We start from the raw sequence: 16,956 nt of genomic DNA, 5'->3' as shown, positions 1-16,956 counted from the left end.
TGAGAATGCTGTGAGAAATTCCCATTTCCTAGATGAGCGGGTACAGTGCTGGGGAGGTTCTCAAGGACCAGGTTCCTTCCCACTTAACTGCTCTGCCATCCTCAGCACATGGCATGTGTCCTTGCGGTTGAAAGATGACTGCTTTGGACTTCTCTGGTGGTGCAGTGGTTAAGAATCTGCCTGCCAGTGCAGGGTACACAGGTTTGAGCCCTGGCCCAAGAAGATCCCACATGCTGCGGAGCAACTAAGCCCATGAGCCACAGCTGTGGAGCTTGCGTGCCACAACTACTAAAGCCGGTGCGCCTAGAGCCTGTGTTCTGCAACAAGAGAAGCCACCGCAATGAGAAGCCCACGCATGCAACAAAGAGTAGCCCCCACTCGCCACAACTAGAGAAAGCCCACGCGCATCAACAAAGACCCAACGCAGCCAAAAATAAATAAATTAATTAATCAGTTAATTAAAAAAAAAAAAAGAAAGATGACTGGTTCACCTCCAGCAAGTCATAGACATTCCAGAAAGGAAGAGACATTTCAAAAGACAGAAGCCATATGGCGGTTGATTTTGCCCCCTTTTATTATAGGTATTGTATTTTTCCATTCTAGAATGTCCAGTTGGTTCTTTTCCTAATTTTCTAATTCTTGGTGAAATTTCTCAGTTTTTCATTTATTTTGAATGTATTTTTCTTTATGACTTCAACCTAGATATAGATCAGCTAATCCCTGTATCTGGACCAGTCACCATTCATTGTCTTTTCTCTTGAACAGGGGTTGGCATACTTTTTCTTAAAGGACCCGATTGATAAATATTTTAGGGTTTTGAGCATCTCTGTCACGATTTAACTTTGTGGTTGTGGTCTGAGAGCAGCCGTAGACGATATGTAAGTGGATACACGTGACTGTGTTTCAGTAAAACTTCATTTTTGAAAGTAGACCAAAAAAAAAAAGAAAAAGCAGACGGCCGTCCCCTGGGCCATAGTGTGCTGACCTCTTCTCTTGAGGATGGACACATTTTTTTGGTTTGTTTATTTCTTTGTATGTCTAGTAATTTTAGATTATATCTTGGACATTGTCAGTAAGGCATCCTGGAGATTCTAGATTGTCGCATTTTGTTTGAGCAGGGAATTAACTTGTCTGGACTCAAACTCTTCTCCACTGCAGTGGCCTGCAGCTGAAATCACTCTCGGTTCTGTTGGCCTCCGCTGAGCTGCTGGGAGTCTGCTGTGTGCATGCCTGGTTCAGGGGTCAGCCAGAGACTTGGGCAGGGCTTGTACCCAGAATTTGGCATTCCCCTTCTGCAACTCTCTCCTTTCTGGAGGTTCCCTTCTCACTTTCCAGCTGCTGCATCCTCTGGTTCTTCAAGATTTGAGGCTTCTTTTAGACGTTTAGCCACCCCTCTAGGACGCTGACTAGGGCTGTGTTCCGGCAAAAAGTTGAAAAACACTGGAGACTCACACAGTGCAGTCCCCTTCCTCCAAGTGTTGACTCCCATGCAGTTTCTGCCTGCCTTTGCTTCTCACAATAACCATCAGAGCGTTGTATTTTATATTTTGTCTGGAGTTCATGGTTGCCACGTATAGAATGGTTGGTCTGATTGCAGCTACTCTGCCATCGCTGGGAGAGTAGAACCCAAGTCTAACTCACCCAGAAAAACAATGGAAGCATAGCTTTCCCAGAAGTCGCAGCCGGTAAATTTCCACTGACAACTTGTTGGTCAGAATTGGGTCCCACAGGCATTCCTAGCTGCAAGGAAGTTGAGAGAGATGCATAGTTTTTCCTGAGCACATTGCAGATCCAACTGTAAAGCGGGTCCTATGAAGAAGAATGGGAGAAGGGACCTTGGGTAGTTAAGGTGCAGCTCACCTGTGAACTTCCACAGGTGTAGTTTCTTAGAGCTGCTGTAACAAATGACCACAAGTCCCGTGGCTTAAACAACAGAAATGTATTCTCTCACAGTTCTGGAAGCCAGAAGTCTGAAATCAAGGTGTGGGCAGGGCCACGCTCTCTCTGAAGATTCCAGGGGAGGGTCCTTCCTGCCTCTTCCAGCTTCTGGGGGCCCCAGGCATCCCTTGGCTTATGACCACATCACTCCAATTTCTGCCCCAGCTTACATGGCCATCTCAAGATCCTTAACTAATTACATCTGCAAAGATCCCAATTCAAAACAAGGTCACATTCTGAGGTTCCAGGAAGGCATGCATTTGGGAGGGATACTGTTCAACCCAATCTAACAGGTAGACAGCAGTCCTGCAGGCTGAGCAGTGGTAGCTGGTTGCCCACGTGATAGCTTACCTCCCTGGACACTTGGATTGGCCACCATTCACTCTTTGGGGTCTTTGCCCCAGCCCCTCCGTAGCTCACTGTTGGGACAGCACTCTGGGAATTAGTGAGTGATGTGGCTCCAATCTCCAGTCTGTGCCCTGTCCCATTTTCCCTTTTCAGCCCCTCACAGTTTGAATCTTTAAATCTTCCCAATATGACACTTCTGAGAGATGGGAAAAGATTCTGGAGCCAGTGGGCCTGGGTTCAAATCCCAGCTCTACTACTTACACTCTGTGAAACCTTGGACAGGTTACTCAACCTCTCTGTGTGTCAATTTCCTCATATATAAAATGGGAACAATAATAGCAGCTACTTTTTTTTTAAATTAGTTTTATTGAAGTATAGTTGATTTACAATGTTGTGTTAATTTCTGCTGTACAGCAAAGTGACTCAGTTATACACATATATTTTTTTTTCATATTCTTTTCCATTATGGTTTATCACAGGATATTGAATATATTTCCCTGTGCTCTACAGTAGGACCTTGTTGTTTATGCATTCTCTATATAAGCGTTTGCATCTGCTAACCCCAAACTCCCAATCCATCCCTCCACCACTCCCCCTCCCCCTTGGCAACCACGAATCTATTCTCTATGTCTGTGAGTCTGTTTCTGTTTCGTAGATAAGTTCGTTTCGGTCATATTTTAGATTCCACATATAAGTCATATCATATGGTATTTGTCTTTCTCTGTCTGACTTCACTTATATGATAATCTCTAGGTCCACCCATGTTGCTGCAAATGGCATTATGGGTTTTTTTATGGCTGAGTAGTATTCCATTGTATATATGTACTACATCTTTATCCATTCATCTGTTTACGTTTAGGTTGTTTCCATGTCTTGGCTATTGTGAGTAGTGCTGTAATAGCAGCTACTTTGGTTGTTACGAGATTCAAAGAAGTTAGTACAGTTTTTTTAAAACATTGGAAGCCTGGTACATAATAAATGCTGTATACATGTTAGTTGTATACCATTATTTTAACAAATATGTTGTGCATTCCTGCCATTTTTTTCCATCTAAAACCCTGCCCTGGGCCTTCAGGCAGCAGCCCCTGCTGTTCTCAGGGAAGGGAGACCACAGCAGAACAGCAGGAACAAAGAGGTGAATTTTATTTAGCTTTTGATTTACTAGACAGATTTCTGGTTTTTTAAATTTTTTCTTTTGAAGTCATTTCAGACTTGCAGAAAAGTCACACAAATACTCCAAAGAATTCCCCTCTACCCTTCATGCAGCTTCCCCAGATATGAACATTTACTGCATTTCCTTGATCATCTTCTTTGCCTTTTTTCTTTTCTATTTAAGAGGGAGTTGCAGACATGAGACCCACTTTATCTCTAAATATTTCAGTATTTCCTAAGAACAAGAACATTCTCTTCTGAGGAACGAGACATTTTCTTACAAAACCCTGGTATAATTATCTGAATCAGGGAAGTTAACATGGATGCATTATGTGATCTTATCTACAGACCTTATTCAGATTTTGCTGATTGTCCCAGGAATGTCCGTTATGGCAAAAGAAAATCTCAGCTAATGAATCACGTTCAGTTTTCATGTCTTATTAGTGTCCTTGAATCTGGACAACTCCTTACTTTATGTTCTTCTTTTATGATGTTGACATTTTTAAAAAGATAACTGACCAAATATTTTGTGGAACGTTCCTCAAATCAAGTTTGTCTTATGTTTTTTCCTTGAGATTCAGATGACACGTTTTTGGAAGGAATCTCACAGAAGTGACATTGTAAGCTTCTCAGTGCCTCATACCAAGGGCATGTGTCTGTTTGCTGTGGGCTCTGATGTCAATTTTGAGATCTTGATTAAGGTGGTGTCTGCCAGATTTTTCCACTGTGAAGTTCCTGTATTTTTTGGTAATAGATAATTATCTTGCAGAGAGATATATTGGAACTATGTAAATATCCTATCCCCAGAAAACCTTCACTCACCAGTTTTACCCTCTAGTGATGCCTCTTCCCTGAAACAAGTATTTTATGATGGCTGTCAAATGGTAACTGCTCTAATTATGCTACACCTTCCACATTTATCAGTTGGCTCTTTCCTCTAAGGAAGAGGTTTCCCTTCTCCCGTATTCGTTTATTTATTCACACACACGTTGTATTTTATAAACGTATATTCCAAGTGTATTACTTGGAATATACATGTTATATACAATATATATACACACAGGCCTATATTGTTGTGGACTCATTAATTCTTATTTTATGCAGTGTATTACAATGTTGGTTGTTTTTTTTTTTTTTTTTGATGCTCAAATCATCCCAGATTTGAGCAACGGGAGCCCCTTCCAGCTGGCTCTGTGTCCTTTTGCCACAGCCCATCAGTTTTGGCTCAGCTTTCTGGCACAAGGTGTTCCTGGCTCGCCTTGTACTTTCCTTGCCCTGGTCCTGGAATCAGTCATTTCTCCAAGGAGCCCTACTTCCTTTTGGTGGAGACTGTATCTAAATAGATATGTGAAACTCTCTGGTGGAGAAAATAGGTTGAGGAAAAGGATGCTCGGATCTCAAAAGCCACATCTCACGGACCACACAACAGGTTTGGGGAGAGTCTGGTTCTTCACCCTGCCCAGCCTCTGCAGAGAATGGGAGAGCAGAAGCCTAAACCCAGCTGCTGGCCATGGTCTGAGGGGCTCCCCAGCCCCACGAGGCTGAGCCCACCTCGTGCTGTAGAAACTTGGAGACACTTGCTTTCCCAGAATCCCTTGCAGCTAGGGTGCATGCCTGGGATGTGTTTCTGTAACTTCCAACTGGGAGCCCCTGGTGCAAGGAAGCTGGTGTCCAGAGACTTTTCTCGGGGGAGCAGTGGGAGGGACTTCAGAGATAGCAGGTGGGGGTGCCAGATTTAGACAAAGTAAAATAATAATAATAACATTAAAATATTGTATGGAACATACCTTTACTAAAATACTGTTGTTTTTGTGCAGTTCAAAGTGAACTGGCTCACCTCTGTTTCATCTGGCAACCCTAGGCATGGGGTAACAGGAGAGTCTGGACTCCCACCCTGGCGGGCTGTATGGCAGCTGCCCACAGGTCTGGTCCCACCAGACCATTCTGATTTTGGGTGTCATTTCTGGCTGCAGAACCCTCCTGCCTGGTCCTCCAGCCCTCCTTGAGATTCTGTGGGAGCCACAGTGTTCTTGTAACAAGTCCCTTTTTTGCTTAAATAAGTACAGGGTGCTGTGAAGGGCCACCTGTGCCTGCCTCTCATTGTGCTGGAGTCAGGTGGGGACAAAGGGAGGAAACCCCCAGCTCAGTTCCAGGAAACTGGAGAGTAGAAGGGACTTGTTCCCCACTTCCTTCCAGAACTTGCAGGATTCCCCAGCCTGCAGACTGAAGACAGCCACCCACCCATCCCTCCATCATCCATCATCTACCATCTACCCACCCACCCACCCATCCATTCATCCGTCCATCCATCCATCATCCCTCCGTCCATCCATCCATCATCCACCATCTACCATCTACCCACCCATCCACCCATCCATTCATCCGTCCATCCATCCATCATCCATCATCTACCATCCAGCCATCCATCCATCCAGCCATCCATCCATCCATCTATCCATCCATCCATCTATCCATCTATCCATCTATCCATCCATCCATCCATCCATCCATCCATCCATCCATCCATCCATTCATCCCTCCCTCCATCCATCTGACATTTATTGAACACCTACTGTGTGTTAGGCACTGTCTGGGTCCTAGAGACACTACAGATGAAAAAAAACAATAGATACAAGTGTGTCTGCTCCCACATGGAGCTTACATTCATGTGAGGGAGGCAGGCATTAAACAAGTTACACACATTCTATGTCAGTTGGTGAGAAGTGCTATAAAGATCAAAGAATGAGGAAGGGGACAGGGAGTGCCGAGGCTGGGGCTGTTGGTATTTTACACTGAGTGGTCAGGAAGGTGAGGTCAGGTCCCTGAGAAGGTGACATTTGAAAAGGGGGGATGGAGGTGAGGGAAGAGCCCAGTGGCAGTCAGAGGGCGGAGAGTTCCAGGTGGAGGGAGCGGCGAGCCCCAAGTTGCTGGAGAGAGAACGTGCCTGGTCCAAGGGCCCAACGGAGGCCACGGGGAGGGAGAGCACGGGCAGGGGCAGCGAGAGCCGAGGACAGACTGGGGACAGTCATCAGGCCGTGGGAAGGACTGGGGTTTGACTCCAGGAAAATGGGGGCCACAGGTGGGTCCAGGGCCATGGAGGGCTGGGCTCTGACTTCTGTTTTTAAAGGCCATTAAAAACGACTTCAAGGAGAACGGGGGAAGGAGGGCCTTCTGAATGAACTGATTTAAACTTGAAACAACAAGGAAAACCAGGATGCCTTTCCCTGAATGACCAGTTTTATTCCACCAAGTTCATTAGATGGGGGGGATGGGAGGGGGGACTTGAGATCTAAAGATCAAGTTTCCTCACAGGAGTGGGTGGCTGGAAAATTCACCGCACCTCACAGACATCCCCTATTTATTCCTCGCCACAACCCCACATACCCCATTTACAGATGGGGAAACCGAGGCCCAGCGCAGCCGAGCACCTTGCCCAGGCCCACCTGTCCCCTGAGCTCAATCCCAGACCTGCCTTCATCGCGAGCTTCTTTCCAGCTTGAGTTGCCTCTGGCGAGCCCTTGCACCCTGTGGGACTTCGGAAATCAAGACAGAAATGAACAGAAGCCCAGCCTGCCCTTCCGGCTGCCGATATGGCCCGACCCTCCCTGCTGGGCTGGCCTGGAAGCACCAGCCCTGGCCCATGGGTGGACTGAGATGAAACATCTCTACTGATGGGCGTGGACCTGGGCTAACACGGTTTTGCCCCCCAAATAAGATGGCCTTGTCACGCAGGGGTGCGTGTGGACACAGCGGCGAGGACAGCGCAAAAGTCCCAGCGAGGCCCAGGCGAGGTCAGAGAGGACTGTCTTCCTCCCCCGGCTGGTCTGGTGGCGCAGGCAGGCGGATCAAGAGCCACCTTCCCCCCTTCCCGAGGCTGCTAGGATGACCTGCCCACTTCCGGACAAGGCTGGCAGAGCCACGAGACGTCTGATCCCAGATGGAAAATTGAAACCACGCTCCTCCGTCACTACAGCCATTTGTCACTGGACGAGGGTGCATATAAACAGCTTAATTCAAACCACACTGCCACCCCCTCCCCTCCCTTGGCTTGCTTCAAGGTAACAAATACAGTGCAATGTCAAAGTGAAGGGCCCTGTTTCCTCCTCCTTGTTGAGCTGAGCGTGCTAAAATGCTTTATCTTGTCGTCACGTCAGCCCCATGACCTAAGAGTTGTTGTTATGCCCACTTGCCAGAGGCCCGAGTTAAATCATTGGGCCAAAGTCATGCAGACAAGAGGCAGAACCAGATGCTGGCCAAACCTTCCCGTAGACCCAGCTGCCCCTCTGTGACCTTGGCCGCCACGCCGGGGCACACAGCGCCCAGGTGCACAGCCAGAACCTCAGACCTGCACTGGATCCCAGGTCCACTGCACTTGCTGAGTGTAGGCGGTCTTTGAGGTCCCTCTCTGAGCCCCAGTGGGAGACCCACCTGCCTTGGAGACTTGTCCCACAGCTGATAGGCCTGAGCTGGGCTTCATCCTCAAACCACGTGACCATCAGCTTCTCTCACCGTCTCAAAACTCTTTTTCATCTCTGGTATCATCAAGCAAGGGGGTATAACTAAAGAATGAGGAGCCCCTGGGTCAGAGTCCCTGTGGGGTCCCTTCTAGCTGTGTGATCTTGGGCAAGTTCCTTAACCTCTCTGTGCTTCCATTTCCTTATCTGTACCAGGGGCCCAATAACAGTACCTATCTCATAGCGGTCACGAAGAGTCGATGAGATAGTGTGTGTAAGGTGTGTAAAACAACACCTGGACTATTTAATGAAGGCTGATGAATAATACGATAACAAAGAAAGCCCTGCAGATGTGTCTGATTGTATCACAATAATAAGTGAATGGTTATAAAAATAGCTGAGCAACAAAAAGTGCTCATACCAGCAACACATGGATGAACAAATGAGTGAATGAATGAACATGAAACTGACTGGACTGGACCAGGAGAAGCCCATGGGAGCCTGGCCCTGTTTTCCGGTGTCAGGAGCCCTGGGCTGTAGGTGAGGATGTGTGTGGTTGTAAACCGAGCCCACACGGATGGAAGGGGGAGAATTTTTTTTTTTTTTTTTTTAAATATCACTCATTCCAGTTATCTTTTTTTTTTAAATTTTTATTTATTTATTTATTTATTTATTTTTATGGCTGTGGTGGGTCTTTGTTTCTGTGCGAGGGCTTTCTCTAGTTGCGGCAAGCGGGGGCCACTCTTCATCGCGGTGCGCGGGCCTCTCACTGTCGCGGCCTCTCTTGTTGCGGAGCACAGGCTCCAGACGCGCAGGCTCAGTAATTGTGGCGCACGGGCTTAGTTGCTCCGCGGCATGTGGGATCTTCCCAGACCAGGGCTCGAACCCGTGTCCCCTCCATTGGCAGGCAGACTCCTAACCACTGCGCCACCAGGGAAGCCCAAAGGGGGAGAATTTGATTTCCCTGTGCAGGAAACCTGCAAGCTGGATCCACAGGCTGCTTCCTCAGCCCTACGAGAAGAGGATTTGTTTCTGCAAGACCCCCTTCCCCATGTTCACCCTGCCCGCCTCGTTCAGTGATTCTAGCTAAAATAGGGAAAACAGTGAAGGGGAATAATTCTCCCGGTGAGTTGTCTGGGGAGTGGCAACCAGTCCTTTTCCAGCCAGTCTTGGAAGGCAGTGGATTGGAGGCTGGGAGCCTCAGGTGACAGTTTGAATGTCCTTCCCGCCTGGTGTTCTGGGCTTAGAAAATCAGCGGAGAAAAGGAGGTCTTGTGTTTCCTCCCGTGTGTGTGTGTGTGTGTGTGTGTGTGTGTAAAGGGAGAGTCCAAGGTAAAGGAACAGCGGGGAGCACGAATACTTTTATAAGACCGAGCCACTGTACCCAGAATTAATGTGACACACACTGCATCTTTCAGATTGTATGGTTGAAACCCGACAGCCACCGTATTCCAAAAATCCTCCCCATTTCACCCGTGCCAGGCACTGTTCTCAGCTCTTTACAAATATTAACTTATCAATCCTCATAACAGCCTCATGCGGTAGCTACCAGTATTATCTCCATTTCACAGATGAGGAAACTGAGGCACAGAGAGGGTAGGTGACTTGCCCAAGGTCACACAGGCTAGAAGGAACAGAGCCAGGATTTGAGCCCGAGCAGTTGGATTAAACTGCCTGCTCCTGACCGCTAGGCCACGCCACCCTCAGAGGGAGTCCCTGACCCAGGGTCGTTCACAGCCACATTTCAGGGCCACGTGACAGGATGTGACCAGAAAGGTGGGCATCAGTTTCATAACACACTTGATTCTCCAAACTTGGCTCCGAATGGCTTTCAGAGTTCCCAACTCATGCGTCAAAACAAGAAGAACACTCTCTTTGTTGTTGTTGTTATAAATTTATTCATTTATTTATATATTTTTTTGGCTGCATTGGGTCTTCGTTGCTGCACGCAGGCTTTCTTTAGTTGCGGCGAGCAGGGGCTACTCTTTGTTGCGGGCTTCGTTGTGGGCTTCGTTGCGCAGGCTTCTCATTGCGGTGGCTTCTCTTGTTGTGGAGCACGGGCTTTAGGCGCGCGGGCTCAGTAGTTGTGGCACAAGGGCTTCAGTAGTTGCGGCACACAGGCTCAGTAGTTGTGGCGCACGGGCTTAGCTGCTCCACGGCATGTGGCATCTTCCCGGACCAGGGCTCAAATCCGAGTCCCCTGCGTTGGCAGGTGGATTCTTCACCACTGTGCCACCAGGGCAGTCCAAGAAGGACACTCTTAAAAGCAAGTCAAGAAAGAAAGTCCAGGAAACCATTCCAAATCGGAGGAGACAAAGGAACGGGGTAACTACACACAAGTGGGTCCTGGACCCGGGAAATAAAGGCTTCCTAGAGGCTTCGCTGGGATGACCTAGAGAGTGAGCTGTGGGTTACACAGTAGCACTGTGACACGTTAGAGTACACGAAATATACTGTGATGCCCTAATAGTACAGGCCAACCTTGGTTTATTGCACTTCACTTTATTGCGCTTCTTGGATACTGTGTTTTTTACAGATTGCTGGTTTGTGGCGCCCCTGTGTCCAGCAGGTCTCTCAGTGCCATTTTTCCCACAGCATTTGCTCACTTCCTGTTTCTGTGTCATATTTTGGTAATTCTCAACAATATTTCCAACTTTTCCATTATATTTGTTATGGTGATCTGTGATCAGTGATCTTAATGTGACTCTTGTAATTGTTCGGGGGTGCCACAAACCACACCCATATTAGAAGGCAGACTTAATCCATAAATATCATGTGTGTTCTGACCAATCCATAGACCAGCCGTTCCCCCCTCTCTCCCTCTCCTCGGACCTCCCTATTCCGAGACACAACAATATTGAAATTAGGCCAATTAATAACCCTGCAATAACCTCTAAGTGTTCAAGTGAAAGGAAGAGTCGTACATCTCTCATTTAAATCAAAAGCTAGAAGCTTAGTGAGGAAGGCATGTTAAAAGCCAAGACAGGCCAAAAGCGAGGCCTCTCTTGCCAAACTGTCAGCCAAGTTGTGAATGCAAAAGAAGGTTCCTGAAGGAAATTAAAGTGCTGCTCCAGTGAACACACGGATGATGAGAAAGTGAAAACAGGCGTACTGCTGATATGGAGAAAGTCTGAGGGATCTGGATAGAAGATCAAACCAGCCACATTCCCTGAAGCTACAGCCTAATCTGGAGCAAGGCCCCAACTCTCTCCAGTTCTACGAAGGCTGAGAGAGGGGAGGGAGCTGCAGAGGAAAGTTTGAAACAAAGGTCGGTTCATGAGGCTGAAGGACAGAAGCCGCCTCCGTAGCACGAAAGCGCCAGGTGAAGCCGCAGGTGCCGAGGGGGAAGCTGCAGCAAGTCCTCCAGAAGCTGCGGCTCAGGTCATCCATGAAGGTGGTTGCGCTGAACGAGAGATGGTCACGGCAGAGGAAACAGCCATTAAGAACATTCATGGTTCATGGGAAGAGGTCCAAATATTGACATACACAGGAGTTTGGAAGAAGTTGATTCCAGCCCTCATGGACAGCTTTCAGGGGTTCAGGATTTAGTGGAGGAAGGAACTGCAGATGTGGTGGAAACAGCAAGAGAACTAGAGTTAGAAGTGGAGCCTGGGGGCTTCCCTGGTGGCGCAATGGTTAAGAATCCGCCTGCCAATGCAGGGGACACAGGTTCGAGCCCTGGTCCGGGAAGATCCCACATGCCACAGAGCAACTAAGCCCGCACGCCACAACTACTGAGCTTGCGCTCTAGAGCCTGCAAGCCACAGCTACTGAGCCCACGTGCCACAACTATTGAGCCTGCGCGCCTAGAGCCCATGGTCCACAAGAGAAGCCACCACAGTGAGAAGCCCACGCACTGCAATGAAGAGTAGCCCCTGCTCGCCACAACTAGAGAAAGCCCGTGCGCAGCAACAAAGACCCAAGGCAGCCAAGAATAAATTAATTAATTAAGAAAACAAAAGTGCACTGGAAATAACGTTTAAAAAAGAAAAGTAGAGCCTGAAGATGTGACTGAATTGATGCAATCTCATGATAAAACTTGAACGGATGAGGAGTTGCTTCTTATAGATGAACAAAGAAAGTGGTTTCTTGAGATGGAATCTACTCCAGGTGAAGGTGCTGTGAAGATTGTTGAGATGACAACAAAGGATTTAGATTTTTTTTTTTTTTGGCCATGCCGCGGCATGCAGGATCTTAGTTCCCCAACCAAGGATGGAACCTGTGCCCCCTGCAGTGGAACCACTGGACCACCAGGGATGTCCCAAGGATTTAGAATATTATATCAACTTAATTGATAAAGCAGGGTTTGGGAAGACTGACTCCAGTTTTGAAAGAAGTTCTACTGTGGGTCAAATGCTATCAGACAGCATTACATGCTACAGAGAAATTGTTCACGGAAGTCAATCGATGCGGCAAACTTGACTGTTGTCTTATTATTTGTTTATTTATTTATTTATTTATTTTTGCTTCTAGTGTTTTCTTTTTTTTTTTCACACACACACACTGTATTTTATTTTTACAAGAGATAAATAGACTGACACCAAGCATTGTACATGGATGACCACAACAAAAGCAACAATGATTACAATTACCAAGCATGAAACACACTCATACTATGTCATAATATTGACATTCAGTCCAGTAATCCTCCACTGTAACAGCTCCTTTACTTGGCAGTGAAAATAGATTTGTATATTCTTTGCCTCTGAGTCCTTGTGGGATTTTTTTTTTTTTTAATTCAGACAGAAAGTCACAAAAATTATACTTATTTTTTAATTAATTAATTTATTTATTTATCTATGACTGTGTTGGGTCTTCGTTTCTGTCCGAGGGCCTTCTCTAGTTGTGGGAAGCGGGGGCCTCTCACTATCGCGGCCTCTCTTGTTGCAGAGCACAGGCTCCAGACGCGCAGGCTCAGTAATTGTGGCTCACGGGCCTAGTCGCTCCGCAGGGCATGTGGGATCTTTCCAGACCAGGGCTCGAACCCGTGTCCCCTGCATTGGCAGGCAGACTCTCAACCACTGCGCCACCAGGGAAGCCCCTGTTGTCTTATTTTAAGAAATTGCCGCGAGTGAGGCGGCGGGGCAGGGGCTGGCACCTCCCGCAGCAACCATGGTGTATACTGGCCTCACCGGGCCCCTCATCGTGATGCGCGTGTTCTGGGGCTTCGTCGGCTTCCTGGTGCCCTGCTTCATCCCTAAGGGTCCCATCCGGGGAGTCAGGATCACCATGTTGGTGACCTGTTCCGTTTGCAGCTACCTCTTTTGGCTGATTGCAGTTCTGGCCCAACTCAACCCCCTCTTTGGACCACAGTTGAAAAATGAAACCATTTGGAACCTCAAGCATCATTGGCCTTGAGTAAGAAGACCTGCTCGTCAGTGCTCAGTCACTGAGGTCACGAAGAGAACTCCTCTGGATGCAAAATCACCTCCATACCCAGACCACCTTCCTTGACTCGCCCACTTTGGCCGTCAGCTGCCTTAAACGTTCCCACCACATTTGAATATCTTATTCTACAATGCAGTATTTTTTCCTGTCACCTTTTTTGCACTTCGATGAATGATGTGCCTATTGAATCTAAACTGTGCTGCCTCTATAAAATGTTTATGTACTCTTCCGAGATAGAAAATGCTGTTCTTCTGAGAAATAACATTACTCTCTCCTTGGAAACTGTGGATTTGAAGACGGCTCCTGCCTGCTCACAACATGAGAATCAGCGAAGTGTTTAAAAACTGTTACGTGACAATAAGACTCCAGTGGGGCAGTCAGTAGGAGAACATGTTCAGAGGGAAAATCTGTCCCACCAGAATTATACCAAAGTATGTTTTCAGGATGAATTTCTTATTTCTGCCCTCCTTTGGAGTAAATTATTTTTCTGCTCTCTAAAAAAAAAGAAAGAAAGAAATTGCCGCAGTCATGCCATCCTTCAGTAGCCACTGCCCTGATCAGTCAGTGGCCATCAACACCCAGGCAAGACCCTCCACCAGCAAAAAGGTTATGACTCGCTGACGGCTCGGATGATGGTTAGAATGTTTTAGCGATGCAGTGTTTTTAAATTAAGGCATGTACATTGTTTTTTCAGACATAATGTAATTGCACACTTAACAGACTATAGTATAAACATAACTTTCATATGCACTGGGAAACCAAAAAATTCGGGTGATTTATTGCAATATTTGCTTTATTGCAGTGGTCTGGAATCGAGCCAGCAATATCTCTGAGGTTCGGCTGTATTATACTCTGGTAAGATGTTAAATTTCCTGATCTGGGTCATTTTTTTGCATTTAGGTGATAGAAAGTCGTGCTCTTGGGAAAGACACACCAGAGCGTTTACGGAGAAAAGTGGCTGATGTTTGCAACTTGTGTATATATTATATGTACATGAAAACAGAGAGAAAGAATGGGGCAAGATGTAAATGAATCTGGGTGAAGGTACACGGGAATCCCTTATATTATTGCAACTTTTCTGTTGCACTTATACCAAAATAAAAAGTTACAGAAAATAACAACCAAAAAAAAAGGAAGTAGCCCCTAATCTGTGATGTCACAGCGCAGCCCAGCACCTGTCTTTCAGATGCTCGACATCCACAAACACTGAAACACACCTGTGCCCGCTCAGTCCCCCAGTGGCTGCTGCAGATTACCACGTTCAGGTGGGCGGCCCATTGCTCGGATTGTTTGAGAGGCCCCGGCCGCCCTCGACATCCTCGCCTCTCCCTCCCAGCTCCAGAGATGCCAAAAGCACCCACTGTGTGCCAGGCACTGGAACTGACCCTGGTGGTTCCAGGGTCAACGAGACAGACCCCGCCCCCGCCCTCGCCCTCAGGGAAGCAACGAACACAGGACAGGAATTTCAAGGGTGAGGAGGGTCCAAGGAGAGGTGCTCCGGGAACCTACTTGTCCAGAGCAGGGTGGGAGCGGAAAGGCTTCCAGGTGGAAATAATTTACACCAAGGCCCAAAGGAGGAGAGGGGGCAAAATGCTTCCCGGCAAATCTGTGAGTTAGGTACCCTGAGCCCATTTTATAGGTGGGAAAACTGAGGCTCCAGGCGTGTAATTAACTTGCCCGAGGTGCTGTGGCTAGGACGTGGTGGCCTTGGGATCCACACTGGAACACTGCCACACCCTCCTATGAGCAAGAGGGGTGACATCTACGGGGAGACCAGCACCCACTCCAGGAGAGGGGACGTCCGGGGTTGGGGCCACCCCTTCCATCCCCAGGAGCCAAGGATGCAGATAACTAACAGGATTTTCAGGAACCACTGTCTCTAGTGTCTACTTTTTGCTGAGCTATTTCCCCAGAAATTCTATAGACTAAGAGCCAGATTTCTTCCCCCTGATAATGAAATTGGAGTGATCACACCAATGGGAAAATTGGGTCCAAGGTCCCCACTCAACCTGATCTTTCAACTTCCCAGCCTTCTACCTGCCGGAGCTGCCTGGACGTCGGGGCGCAGGGGAACACCGCAGACAAAGATGCCCAGGTAAGGAATCTGCGTGCGGGGCAGGCCCAGCCCGGCCACTTAGAAGCCCTGACATCTTGAGTCTAAACCTCCACCTTCTTGTCCCTAAAATGCAGACAGTAATAGTGCCCACAGCCTTGGCTCAAGGCTGGACAAACTTTATAACGGCGGCGGCGATGTTGATCAGAATGACGATGATTTTGAGGCTGAAACACTTCATTTTCTCCGTTCGTGGCCCAGATGCTGAGGAACTAGGTCCAAATCTCACTCTTTGGCCAGCTCCTTTCCTTCCAGACTGTGTGGGTTTGTTTTTCCCCTTGTTTCTTTGCCAAAAGCAAGAGTCACAAACCTCACCACCTGCCCCTTTGGAAGAGAATTATTATTTTAACCGAAAGAACAGTGATGGCAAACGTTAGGGAACCTTAGGAAAACCCTGAAGTGTCAGCAGGGACGGGTCCCAGAAAACCTCAGGCTCCACGTTTCACCCCTCGCTAGCCTCTTCCCGTGTCATTGCTGCATTGGCCCCAGGGGCTTGGGGACCTAACCCCAAGGTATAGTCGAGGAGAGACAGTTCACAAGCTGGCCCCTGGGAAGATTCCAACAGTTTTTTTGTTTGGGCTGGACCTGTGGCCTCAGCTCACCTGGGCAGCTGCCTTTCAGAATGGCCCCAGGCGGCTCCCTCTTTGACAGTGGTCTTCAGTGATTAGTATAATGGTCACAGGACAACTGCATCTCCTGACCCCAGGAGAGGGGACATCCCAGGTTGGGGCTGCTCCTTCCGTGCCTGGGAGGCAAGGATGCAGGTAACTAACAGGGTTTCCAGGGACCACTGTCTCTAGTCTCCACTGTTTTGCCGAGCTATTTCCCCAGAAAGTCTATAGACTAAGAACCAGATGAAATTGGAGTGATCACACCATCCTCAGCATTTAAGATGGCAATGCCAAAATTTTGTGGCTGTGTAGAGATGCACCACACTGCGTGATCACATATCCTAACTTCCGGCTAGAAGGCAAGACTTAAGAAATCGCGATGTGAATAATAAGGCTGCACCAGCACTGTTTACGGATGGCGCTCATTCATCCACAGATGCGTTCTCAGAGTGCTTGCTCTTGGCTGAGCACCGCCGATGGAGTGGTTCCCAAAGGGGCCGTGATTCAGGGATGCTGGACGGTGGGCCCGCCAACACCCTCGAGAATGGCAGTCGGGGGCGTGCGGTGCCATGAAGTGGGCGTGTTCATGTGTGCAGTCAGGGAGGCTTCCTGGAGGAGGAATCCGGTCTTTATCCTAGGAGCAGTGGGCTACGGCAATTGAGGTTTTAACCGGGGTTGGGATGAGGGGGACATGATCACATTTGCATTTTGAAAGCGTGTTCTGGCTACAGTGTGGAGAATGGATGGTTGGAGTTCAGAGTGGGAGCCAGGGAACCTGGGAGGAGACCTTAGCCCAGCCCTGGTGAGAGGCCCACAGCCAAATATTTCTAAAGTGCTTCCCTCCACTTCTGGGCGGCGTGGCCGAGGGGATGGAGAGAAGTGGGTGGGTTGAGACATACTTAGGGGGCCACCCTGACAGGACTTGGGGGTTCATGGGCTTTGGGCAGAGGGAG

General features: G+C 48.0%; 1 long non-coding RNA gene and 1 pseudogene across 2 annotated transcripts in view; both read left to right on the top strand.

Annotated features, from left to right (window-relative positions):
* The window catches only part of LOC309616387, a 94,243-nt gene that overhangs the window by 3,811 nt on the left and 73,476 nt on the right, over window positions 1–16,956 (top strand). Inside the window, exons 2-3 of the long non-coding RNA XR_014237445.1 lie at window positions 14,082–14,134; window positions 15,309–15,374. This is a non-coding gene — a long non-coding RNA (uncharacterized lncRNA). The remainder of the gene's footprint in view (window positions 1–14,081; window positions 14,135–15,308; window positions 15,375–16,956) is intronic.
* On the top strand, window positions 12,849–13,792 carry LOC309616385 (V-type proton ATPase subunit e 1 pseudogene; annotated as a pseudogene). The gene has a single exon. The product of its transcript is annotated as a V-type proton ATPase subunit e 1 pseudogene (transcript).

This window comes from Balaenoptera borealis (genome assembly GCF_965194805.1).
Source record: "Balaenoptera borealis genome assembly, chromosome: 19".
NCBI classification, from domain to species: Eukaryota; Metazoa; Chordata; class Mammalia; order Artiodactyla; family Balaenopteridae; genus Balaenoptera; species Balaenoptera borealis.
This window is presented reverse-complemented; position numbering and strand designations above follow the sequence as displayed.